Here is an 11,023-nt window from a genome sequence, read left to right as displayed (position 1 = left end):
AATATGGCTGTCTGAAAAATAGGCAAGCAGTTGTGTAAGAACACGAGATATAATTCAGGAACTGATGGCGGGTCCTGTTCTGTGGTCTCACTATCTTCATCCACAATAAATTGCCATATTACTTTAGGTGTTTCGTCCTCACCAATACTTTGGAAGTAAGCTTTTACAGCTGGCCAATTTTTTAAAACTCTCTTGATTGCTGGATAAAGAGACAGTCATCTTGTTGGTACATTGCGAAGAAGTTCTGACCACTCAAGGTCAACAAAGTCAAACATTTCTTTTAGTGTGGCAACTCTCTTGGCTGATATTGAAAAATAATAATATAATTTCAAAATTAGACTTTCCATGTCACAATTTAAGACATCTGAAGCCTTTTTAGCTGCATTGTGAATGTGAAGTATATTTGCTGGGCAGCCAGCTGGCAATATCCGATGATTTACAGCATGAAGCTTCTGGTACATACCATTATGCTTACCAAAGTTCACACTTGCATTGTCAGCAGAATATGCAGACATCATATCCACAGATAGGCCATTTGTTGTAATCACATAAAAAATTAGCTCTGAAATTGCAGCAGCACTTTCCTCACCTTCATGAAAATCCAATAAGCTTGTTACCACTCCTTTGGAGGGCTTAAAGTAACGCAGAACTAAGGGGAAAAGTTTGGTGTGCCCATGGTTAGATACATCCAATCCAACACTAAAATAAGCATAGCCGTTTTTAAAATCTTTGACTACCATTTCCACACTGTAAGGAGCCAGCACGTTTGTTACAATGGCTTCAGCTTTGGTACGACCACATGACATCCTAGTGGCTTTAGCAGAATCCTGAAATATAACAGGAAGTAGTTTCATGGTGCAGTCCAAAGATCTATATGAATGACTGTGGCACACGGAATGGTAAACCATTGATATTTCAGCTGCAATAATTTCATCTTGCATTGCTATATCCTTAGAGGGCATCATGAATTTGGAAAGCATCTCACTTTGTTTTGCAGCCCGATCAGCATTTTTGTGACTTTCACTAGATATGTGGATTTTGATATCACCTTCACCACCATGACCAATTCCAAACTCGCGCCTACACAGAGTACAATATGCTCTATGATAATTACCAGTCACTTCTGTAATACATGTATAAGTTGTTTTCCATAAGTCTCGAAAACGGCACAATCGCTTTATCTTCTTTGATTTAGAGGTCGATGGCCCCTGTTCATGCCCACTGCTATCCATCTTAGTACCAGTTGCACGATGTGTTAATGATCCTATAGTGATGATCCAAACACATTGACTGTAGTATGAAATGGGAAAGCCAACTTGTAATGCAAAGTATTTACCAACACGCCACAGAGCTCCACAGCAATAAAACTCAGCATCCACAAGCTAGTGTTTCATTAAAAAATTATCACACCCAATGTACTCATGGCCTCTCTCATTTCTTGAGACACTAATGTCCCATAAAGAAAATTGGGGCGAGGGGGCGTGGCTTGACTGAGCTCGATGGCGGACGCTTAATTGGTGAGCTCCGGCACCTCGGGACAAACAGCACTGGAATCTGCAGGTACAACTGCCCTGACACCACCCCACGAGATGGGCACAGCTTCCCACACGTCCTCGGCATCCCGATCCCACTCCCCAAGGGAATACACTGCCGGACAAACGCACGGCAACATCCTGGAGATGTTCCGTTCACAACGAGGGAATATGGCGTCTTCCCGCCATAGCTCCTCACAGGCCACAGATGCCAGATCCTCACCCCGCACTGATATCGTACTGACGGAGACTATCCCTAAAGTGAACCCCCCAGGCAGTGGAGGCAACGGTCACCACACGCAGGGTACACCAACCTCTCAGCAGAATATTAGCATGCTGGACCTCAAAATGAAAGCCACAGACATTAAAGACACCCTGTCAGCGGCCACTAGTGATGGCCGAACGGTTCGCCCAGCGGTCGTTTCGCGGCGAATTTCGGTCGTTCACGGTCCTCTCGTTCGCTCGCCTTTTGCCGTCGTTCGCCCCGGCGGACTTACGTATTTAATGTGTAAAAGAACTTCGACCTATGATGACACATTCATCATGGGGTACAGGGCAGCCAATTGAGACATGACAGCACATGGACACTTGGACATTCCCTCTAACCTATAAATACACCCGATCCGGCGGCCATTTTACATTCTTTCTTCTGTCACTATAGGGAAAGGTTGCTGTGTGGAGTAGGGAGAGATAAATCGCTAGCTATTTGGTACACAAAAGTTCTTTTCAGGACTGGTATAGGTGTTAGGTGTATATAGGTTTGCTGTGCTACTGATTCTTGCAGCAGCCTGAGTGTCTTTTGTCAGTTTAGAGAAAGGGACAGAGCGCTGTGTCTGCTGCTATTTTAGGGACAGCCAGATTAGTCATCATCATCATCATTAGCTGTTACTATCAGGTCCACAAATGGGCTATTCCAGTAACCACTAATCCTTCCAGTATCCTCTTTTTTGCCACTTTGTATAAGGACAGGAAGGAAGCAGTGTGTCAGGCAGTGAGGGTCAGTTTAAAGACTTGCTGTTACTATTAGTTCCACAAAGGTTCTTTTCAGGACTGGTATCAGTGGTATGGTAATAGGCTTGTACACGTATAATATCCTTTCTTCCAAATATAGAAAGAATATTATACTTGACTGCTGCCCTTCTGCTGCAGTCTGCTAATCATTCACAACTCTCTTGTTCCACAAAGCTCTTTATCAGGACTGGTAACTTGGTCTGTCTAGGGTGCTACAGTACATAGGGCTGAGTGCGGTACAGTCTGCTGTTCTGTAAGGACCGCTATCGGTCCACAATAGATAGGGTTGAGGTGCACCACTGCTGACCGCTGCCTTATACTGCAGCAGTCCTTCATTGGTATAGGGACTGAAGTACAGTCTGCTAATCACTAACACACAACCTGCTTGGTCCACAAAAGTTCCTATAAGGACTGGTAAGTTGGTCTAGGGTGCTACAGTACATAGGGTTGAGTGCGGTACAGTCTGCTGTTCTGTAAGGACCGCTATCGGTCCACAATAGATAGGGTTGAGGTGCACCACTGCTGACCGCTGCCTTATACTGCAGCAGTCCTTCATTGGTATAGGGACTGACGTACAGTCTGCTAATCACTAACACACAACCTACTTGGTCCACAAAAGTTCTTATAAGGACTGGTAACTTGGTCTAGGGTGCTACAGTACATAGGGTTGAGTGCGGTACAGTCTGCTGTTCTGTAACGACCGCTATCGGTCCACAATAGATAGGGTTGAGGTGCACCACTGCTGACCTCTGCCTTATACTGCAGCAGTCCTTCATTGGTATAGGGACTGAAGTACAGTCTGCTAATCACTAACACACAACCTGCTTGGTCCACAAAAGTTCCTATAAGGACTGGTAACTTGATCTAGGGTGCTACAGTACATAGGGTTGAGTGCGGTACAGTCTGCTGTTCTGTAAGGACCGCTATCGGTCCACAATAGATAGGGTTGAGGTGCACCACTGCTGACCGCTGCCCTATACTGCAGCAGTCCTTCATTGGTATAGGGACTGACGTACAGTCTGCTAATCACTAACACACAACCTGCTTGGTCCACAAAAGTTCCTATAAGGACTGGTAACTTGGTCTAGGGTGCTACAGTACATAGGGTTGAGTGAGGTACAGTCTGCTGTTCTATAAGGACTGTTATTGGTCCACAATAGATAGGGTTGAGGTGCACCACTGCTGACCGCTGCCCTATACTGCAGCAGTCCTTCATTGGTATAGGGACTGACGTACAGTCTGCTAATCACTAACACACAACCTGCTTGGGCCACAAAAGTTCCTATAAGGACTGGTAACTTGGTCTAGGGTGCTACAGTACATAGGGTTGAGTGAGGTACAGTCTGCTATTCTATAAGGACTGTTATCGGTCCACAATACATAGTCTTGAGGTGCACCACTGCTGACCGCTGCCCTATACTGCAGCAGTCCTTCATCGGTATAGGGACTAAGAGTTTTGTCACAGAGTGATTTAAAAAATGACAGGCAGAGGAAGAGGCAGGCCCTTCCGCAGGGGTGGTAGGGGTAGCACGGGAGCAACAGCCTTGACCCAAAGTGGGAAGTTGCAGAAGGCGCGTTCAATTACTTTAAAGGATGCACCAGACTTGGTTGAGTGGCTCACTCAGCCTTACTCTTCTGCACCCTCCTCATCCTCTCGATCTGCACCCTCTTCTTCACTCTCTGCTATGTGCACCCCCAAAGACACTACCACCAACAACACCACCACCACCACCACCACATACCTTCTGCTTGAGTCACAGGAATTATTTTCCGATCCATATCAAGAGGACATTTCTGATGCGCAGCCACTCTTGGTATTGGATCAGGAAGAGGAGGTAGCAACAACCGCTACTCAGCAGTCTGATGACAGTACCCAGATCAGCCCAAGGAGGAGGTTGGTCCCCGGTGTTGCTGCCTACTCCGAGATCTCTACTTATAGCGGTGGGGAAGGTGACATTGATGATGACGTGTCTAGTGATGTCACGTGGGTGCCCACAAGAGAGGAAGAGGAGGGGAGTTCAGAGGGATATATGGACCAGCAGATAGGGAGGAGAAGCAGGACTAACTTGCATTGCACAGGAGGGACAAAGCAGACTGCAAATGTATCAGGAGCGAGTCATCGACCATGTACGGTCACATCTGGCGCTCCCAGGACACCGGCACATGGCTCCGCAGTGTGGGCTTTTTTTAACGTGTCCGCTGCTGACAATAGCGTTGCCATCTGCAATCTTTGCAGTCAACGCATTAGTCGCGGTAAGCCCAACACTCACCTAGGGACGACCGCCTTAAGAAGGCACATGAGCAGCCATCACCGAGCCCAGTGGGAGCAACGGAACACACAAAGCCACACTGCAGGCTCTCACCGTCCAGCCTCATCTTCTACTTCTCCTTCTCCTCTCTCCTCACAATTGTCCTCCACTCCACCTTCCATCACGCCAAGCTCACGTTTTTCTGCAAAAAGGCAGGCTTCTGTGGGCCTAATGTTCGAGTGTAAAAAAATGATGACGCCGGATAACCCTCTTGCCAAACGATTGACGGCTGGCTTGTCAGAACTCATAGCCCGCCAACTACTGCCATATAAACTGGTGGACTCGAAGGCCTTTCGCAAATTTGTGGCCATTGGAACACCACAATGGAAGGTCCCAGGAAGGAAGTATTTCTCTGAGAAGGGCATCCCAGAGCTATATAGCCATGTTCAGTGGCAAGTGAATGTATCTCTGGCACACAGTGTCGGTGCCAAGATACATCTGACCACAGACACGTGGTCTAGCAAACACGGGCAGGGAAGGTATATCACTTTTACTGCCCACTGGGTGAACCTTCTGACGGCCGTCAAGCATGTAACCTGTGGCACCCGTGTAGATTTGGTTTTACCGCCACGGATTGCATGCAGGCCTGACTCTTCTTCTCCTCCTCCTCCTACTCCATCCTCCTCCCTCTCCTCCTCAGCTGGCTCCTCCTTTTCCGCTGCTAGCGTCTCTTCCGCTGCACCGCCCAAGCTCCCCAGAACCTATTCCACATGCCAGGTGAGACGTTGCCATGCCGTGCTGCGTCTGTTGTGCCTGGAAGCCAAGAGCCACACTGGCGCGGCACTCCTTTGAGCTTTGCGTTCACGGGCAGATCAGTGGCTAACACCGCTCAATTTGACAGTTGGTAAAGTGGTGTGTGACAACGGTGCCAATCTGCTTAGCGCATTGAAACAGGGCAAAATCACGCACGTGCCATGCATGGCACACGTCTTAAACTTGGTCGTGCAGCGATTCCTTGTCAAATACCCTGGGGTCCAGGACATCTTGCGGCAGGCAAGGAAAATCTCGGGCCATTTCAGAAGATCTTACACGGCCATGGCTCGCCTTGCTGACATTCAGCGGCGACACCATCTGCCGGTCAGACGTCTTATTTGCGATTGCCCGACGCGATGGAACTCAACCTTCTATATGCTTGATAGGCTGCTCCAGCAGAAACGTGCAGTTAACGTCTACCTGTATGAACTCAGAGAAAGAAACGGTTCTGGGGAGCTGGGGTTTTTTTCACCGTGCCAGTGGCTGCTCATGCGCGACGCATGCAGACTTCTGCGGTCATTTGAGGAGATCACCAAACTGGTCAGTCGCAGCCATGGCGCCATCAGTGACATGGTACCTTATGCCTTCTTTATGGGGCGTGCATTGTGTCGTGTCATTGATCAGGCTGTGGAGGAGCAGGAGCGGGAAGATGAGGAAGTCGCAATGCTGGATGAATTCCCAGGGGGGGCTACTCTATCTGAGACAAGTCAACAACAGGAGTCTGAAGAGGAGTCAGAGGAGGATGGTGCCGGGGCGGATGAGGAGGAGCAAGAAGAGCGTGCTTTAAACCTTTCTGGGATCCCTGTTGTGCGTGGATGGGGAGAGGAGAATGAAGAGGACGACATTATCCTGGATGATGAGCAGGAGCCAGGCCACCACACCGCTTCCACTTTAGTGCAAATGGGGGCCTTCATGCTCCAGTGTTTTAATAGGGACCCCCATATAAAAAGCATAAGGGTCAAGGACCAGTACTGGGTGGCAAAGTACTTAGACCCCCGGTACAAACACAAAATGGCGGAAATGTTACCGCCGTCGCAGAGGGCTGTCAGAATGCAGCACTTCCAGGCCTTGCTTCGAGAAATGCTGCATTCTGCTTTTGCGTGCGCTGGCAGAGGAGCAATTCCCACTCCCAGAGAAGGAGTTGCGGGTACCAATCCAACAGCGCCTGCAAGAAGAGGCCGGTTTGAAGGTGTGTTGGTGACTTCGGATATGAGGTCATTCTTTCAGCCGACCCATCGACAGGTGTCATCCGGATCCAGCATCAGGGAATGCCTAGACCGTCAGGTGTCCGACTACATGGGGTTAACGGCCGATGTGGAAGCTCTGAGGAGTGATGAACCCCTGGACTACTGGGTGGGCAGGCTTGACCTCTGGCCAGAGCTTGCCCAATTTGCAATCGAACTGTTGGCTTGCCCCTCATCCAGTGTCCTGTCCGAAAGGACGTTCAGCGCAGCAGGGGGGATCGTGACCGATAAGCGTACTCGCCTAGCTCACGACAGTGTTAACTACCTCACATTTATAAAAATGAATGAGGCATGGATCTCGGAGGAATTCAACACATGTGACCAGTAGACCATGTATATGTCTATAAACAATTTTTTTAATCAAGCACACAGACCTTCTTTCTTCATTTGGCTCACTTCCTTGTCCCAAAAAAGCACACCGTACTATATGCCCCTACCCTCCTCTTTGAAGAGGTTGAGCGGTGTCATATTTCTACTGGGGCTGCTTATGAGGGGATCACACCATCCCTGTGCTGTGCTGATTTTCACCTGGGGGTTCTTATTATGAGGGGATCACACCATCCCTGTGCTGTGCTGACTTCCACCTGGGGCTGCTTACGGTGCTGCTGTCAATGCTGTATATCACGGTGCTGGTGTGAGAGCTTAATGTCACGCTTCTGATGTCAGTGCTCTCTGTCACGGTGCTGCTGTCAGTGCTGTATATCACAGTGCTGATGTCAGTGCTGTATGTCACGCTTCTGATGTCAGTGCTGTATGTCATGCTTCTGATGTCAGTGCTGTATGTCACGCTTCTGATGTCAGTGCTGTATGTCACGCTTCTGATGTCAGTGCTGTATGTCATGCTTCTGATGTCAGTGCTGTATGTCACGCTTCTGATGTCAGTGCTGTATGTCACGCTTCTGATGTCAGTGCTGTATGTCACGGTGCTGCTGTCAGTGCTGTATATCACGGTGCTGATGTCAGTGCTGTATGTCACGCTTCTGATGTCAGTGCTGTATGTCACGGTGCTGCTGTCAGTGCTGTATATCACGGTGCTGATGTCAGTGTTGTATGTCATGCTTCTTATGTCAGTGCTCTCTATCACGGTGTTGCTGTCAATGCTGTATGTCACGGTGCTGGTGTTAATGCTTTATGTCACGCTGCTGATGTCAGTGCTCTCTATCACGGTGCTGTTGTCAGATGCCTCTATCACGGTGCATGTGTCATTGCTGTATGTCACGCTGCTGGTGATCATCTCCTGCACCCTCTTCTCTGCCTACCCTGGTCCCTGACCTTCCCTCTCCTCCATTGCCTTCATGCGCTCCACAGTCCTGAATTGTCAGAACAATTTTCCATATAAAAAAAAGAATGCTTGTAGTTATCGATCCCAAATTCACCTCATACATGTATTATGTCATTGGCCATGTGGTGGGACTATGTTTGCCCAGCTAATAATTATCCTGTGGCTGGAAATTCGACCTAAAGATTTGAAACGTTCGCCTCCCATTGAAGTCAATGGGGCCCGCCGCGAACGGTCGGTTTTGCGAACGGTTGGCCCCGTTCGCGGTCCGCGTTCGCGAAACGTCCCGTCGGAAGTTCGTCCATCACTAGCGGCCACTGCAGAGCTCCGGGTGGATATCAGAGCACTAACAGACTGCGTACAAACTGTGGAAAGGGCAACTGAACATCATGATGCCACACTCCACATGACTACCAGAAAGATTGACGGCCACACTTTACACCTCAGGGACATGCAGAGACATATGGAAGATTTGGACAACAGAGGCAGAAGGCACAACCTGAGAGTTAGAGGCCTCCTGGAATCCATTGAAGGTGAACATGTCACCACAGCGATCACGTCTATGTTTAACACAGTGTTGGACAGACCTCCACATACCACTATTGAACTGGAAAGAATCCACCGCGCTCTCCGCCCTAAAGGACGTGACACAGACCCCCCGAGGGATGTAATCTGTTGCCTGGCCAACTACCACCTCAAAAGAGGATATACTGAAAGCTGCCAGGGCCAGACCTCAAATATCCTATGAATCTGCGTCCATACAAATATTTCAAGACCTCTCTGGTATCACCCTACAACACCGCAGAGACTTACGGCCACTTCTAGAAGCACTGAAGACACGCAGTACATATATATATATATATATATATATATATATGTGGAAGTTCCCCTTCTGCCTGACCGCCTCCCATCAAGGCCGCACGGCATACCTCAAAGTTCCAGAAGACCTTCCTACTTTTTGTGCCACGTTAAACATCCCTTTGCTGGAAGTCCCCAACTGGTATGCTAATTTCCGCCCATTGGCATATAAACCGGCCGCCTACCACTTGGAACCCATGGACACTCATGACATCAACTACTGCAGACAGAGATCCCCCTCTGGGTCCAGGGGACAATGCCCTTCGAATAGCATTAGTGGGGATTATAGCCCATCAGCTTCCCCACGCTCACGGAGGGCGAGGAGAGACTACTGATGCCTCCCACATTCCAACATTACATAGAGGTCAGTTCATCCTTTATGCACATCCTCCTGCGCCCTCCTCCACCTTTTCTGTTCTCTGTTCGCTTGTCCTGCTGTGTTCCCCTTTTATAGTCCATTTCTTAACTGTTCGTACTCGATCTCATGAAGTGTTTTCTTCAATGGCATGATCCATGATTGCTCATTTTTGTTAAGACTTAGTTACTTCACGGAGCTGACTTGCCCTCCCCAACCTCACTGCTGTTCGTTTGGTTCCATTTTGCTACAATACATGCAAATTGACTGTACTACATTTCCCATAACACCACAGGCAAGGAAGCTGCCGTAGCAGAATGGGTCCTGCCCTATTCTACCAGATGGATTACATTCCTCCTTACATTGCCACAGGCCACCCCTCTTGGATGAAACTGTCTCTGACGCATACTCGCCCCGCTGTGGTGATGGATTGTCGCGCCAATCCATAGAGGCTTCACCCGTTGATAAACTACCCCACCACCCACTGTGACCGCCTGTGTCACCTGGAACAGTGCTGCAGGTGTCTCCGACCTCACAACTACTAGGACACCTTCATATGGTAACCTTTGGCTGTTTAGCATATTATGTTGACTCACCTTGATTACCAACACCCCTTTCAATGGACAGATGTACGGAACACAACGCAAACACTGAAGGTGATCTTGCCTAACTCACATCTAATACAGCTGAAACACCCACCTCCTGCTCAAAGACGGTTGCTCTGCCTCGATCAAGCACGCGACCATGCACGTCCGAACAGTCCCGAGTGGCCGCACACTCACCCACTTGTTGATTATCTCTATCGCCCTATTTCACCCCCTCCTCGGGTTTCGTCCTCGCCAACCCCACTGCAGGGTGGTATACAGGGATTACCTGCCTTCCGGGTAAGGGATCCCCTCGACCCACCCTGCACTACACGTCTTATCACACCACTAGAGAACGTGCTTTGACCTCCCCTTCCGTCTCCCCCAAGGCAACATTTAACTGTAGCGAAATAGTGCACACTCTTTCATCCAGTTATCTCCCCCCCTTCCTCTTAATTCCCCTTTGGTCACCTCCCCATCCCCGCTATAAAATATGGCAAACCATAGCCCTCTCATTCATGACTCCCAGTCCCCCACAAACTTGCTTAATACCACTAAATTCTATTCAATTAAGCTTGTGGCCTAAACACACCCGAAAAGAGATCCCTACTGTTATATAATATACACAAATCCAAAGCCCACATCGCCCTGATACAAGAAACGCATTTCCGTACAAACACCATTCCAAAATTACAAAATTCCCACTACCCCATCGTATACCACGCAACTAATGATGAAGCGAAATCTAACGGAGTATCAATCCTTATCTTGAAATACTGCCCCATTACAGTTTCAGAGGTCCAAAAAGACCCAAAGGGCCGTTTTTTGTTCCTTAAAGGCTATATCCACAACCGACCAATTACTATAGCCAATATATATGCCCCAAACTCCCAACAGGTAACATTTTTCAGAGACACCATTTCCCACCTTACAGCCTTTTCCACCAAGGTATTCTTGTCCTTGGTGGAGACTTCAATGTCCCATTGTCCCCCTTGATGGATACGTCCAATGGCTCCTCCTGCCTCACCTACAGAGCGATAAAAGACATTGTAACATACAATGGCTATCCTTCCATGACACCTGGCGCACATTACATCT

This window comes from Lithobates pipiens, unplaced genomic scaffold, assembly GCF_037356315.1.
Source record: "Lithobates pipiens isolate NorthernLeopardFrog02 unplaced genomic scaffold, aLitPip1_a1.2 Scaffold_8, whole genome shotgun sequence".
Classification (NCBI taxonomy): Eukaryota; Metazoa; Chordata; class Amphibia; order Anura; family Ranidae; genus Lithobates; species Lithobates pipiens.
Note: the sequence above shows the minus strand (reverse complement) of the source record.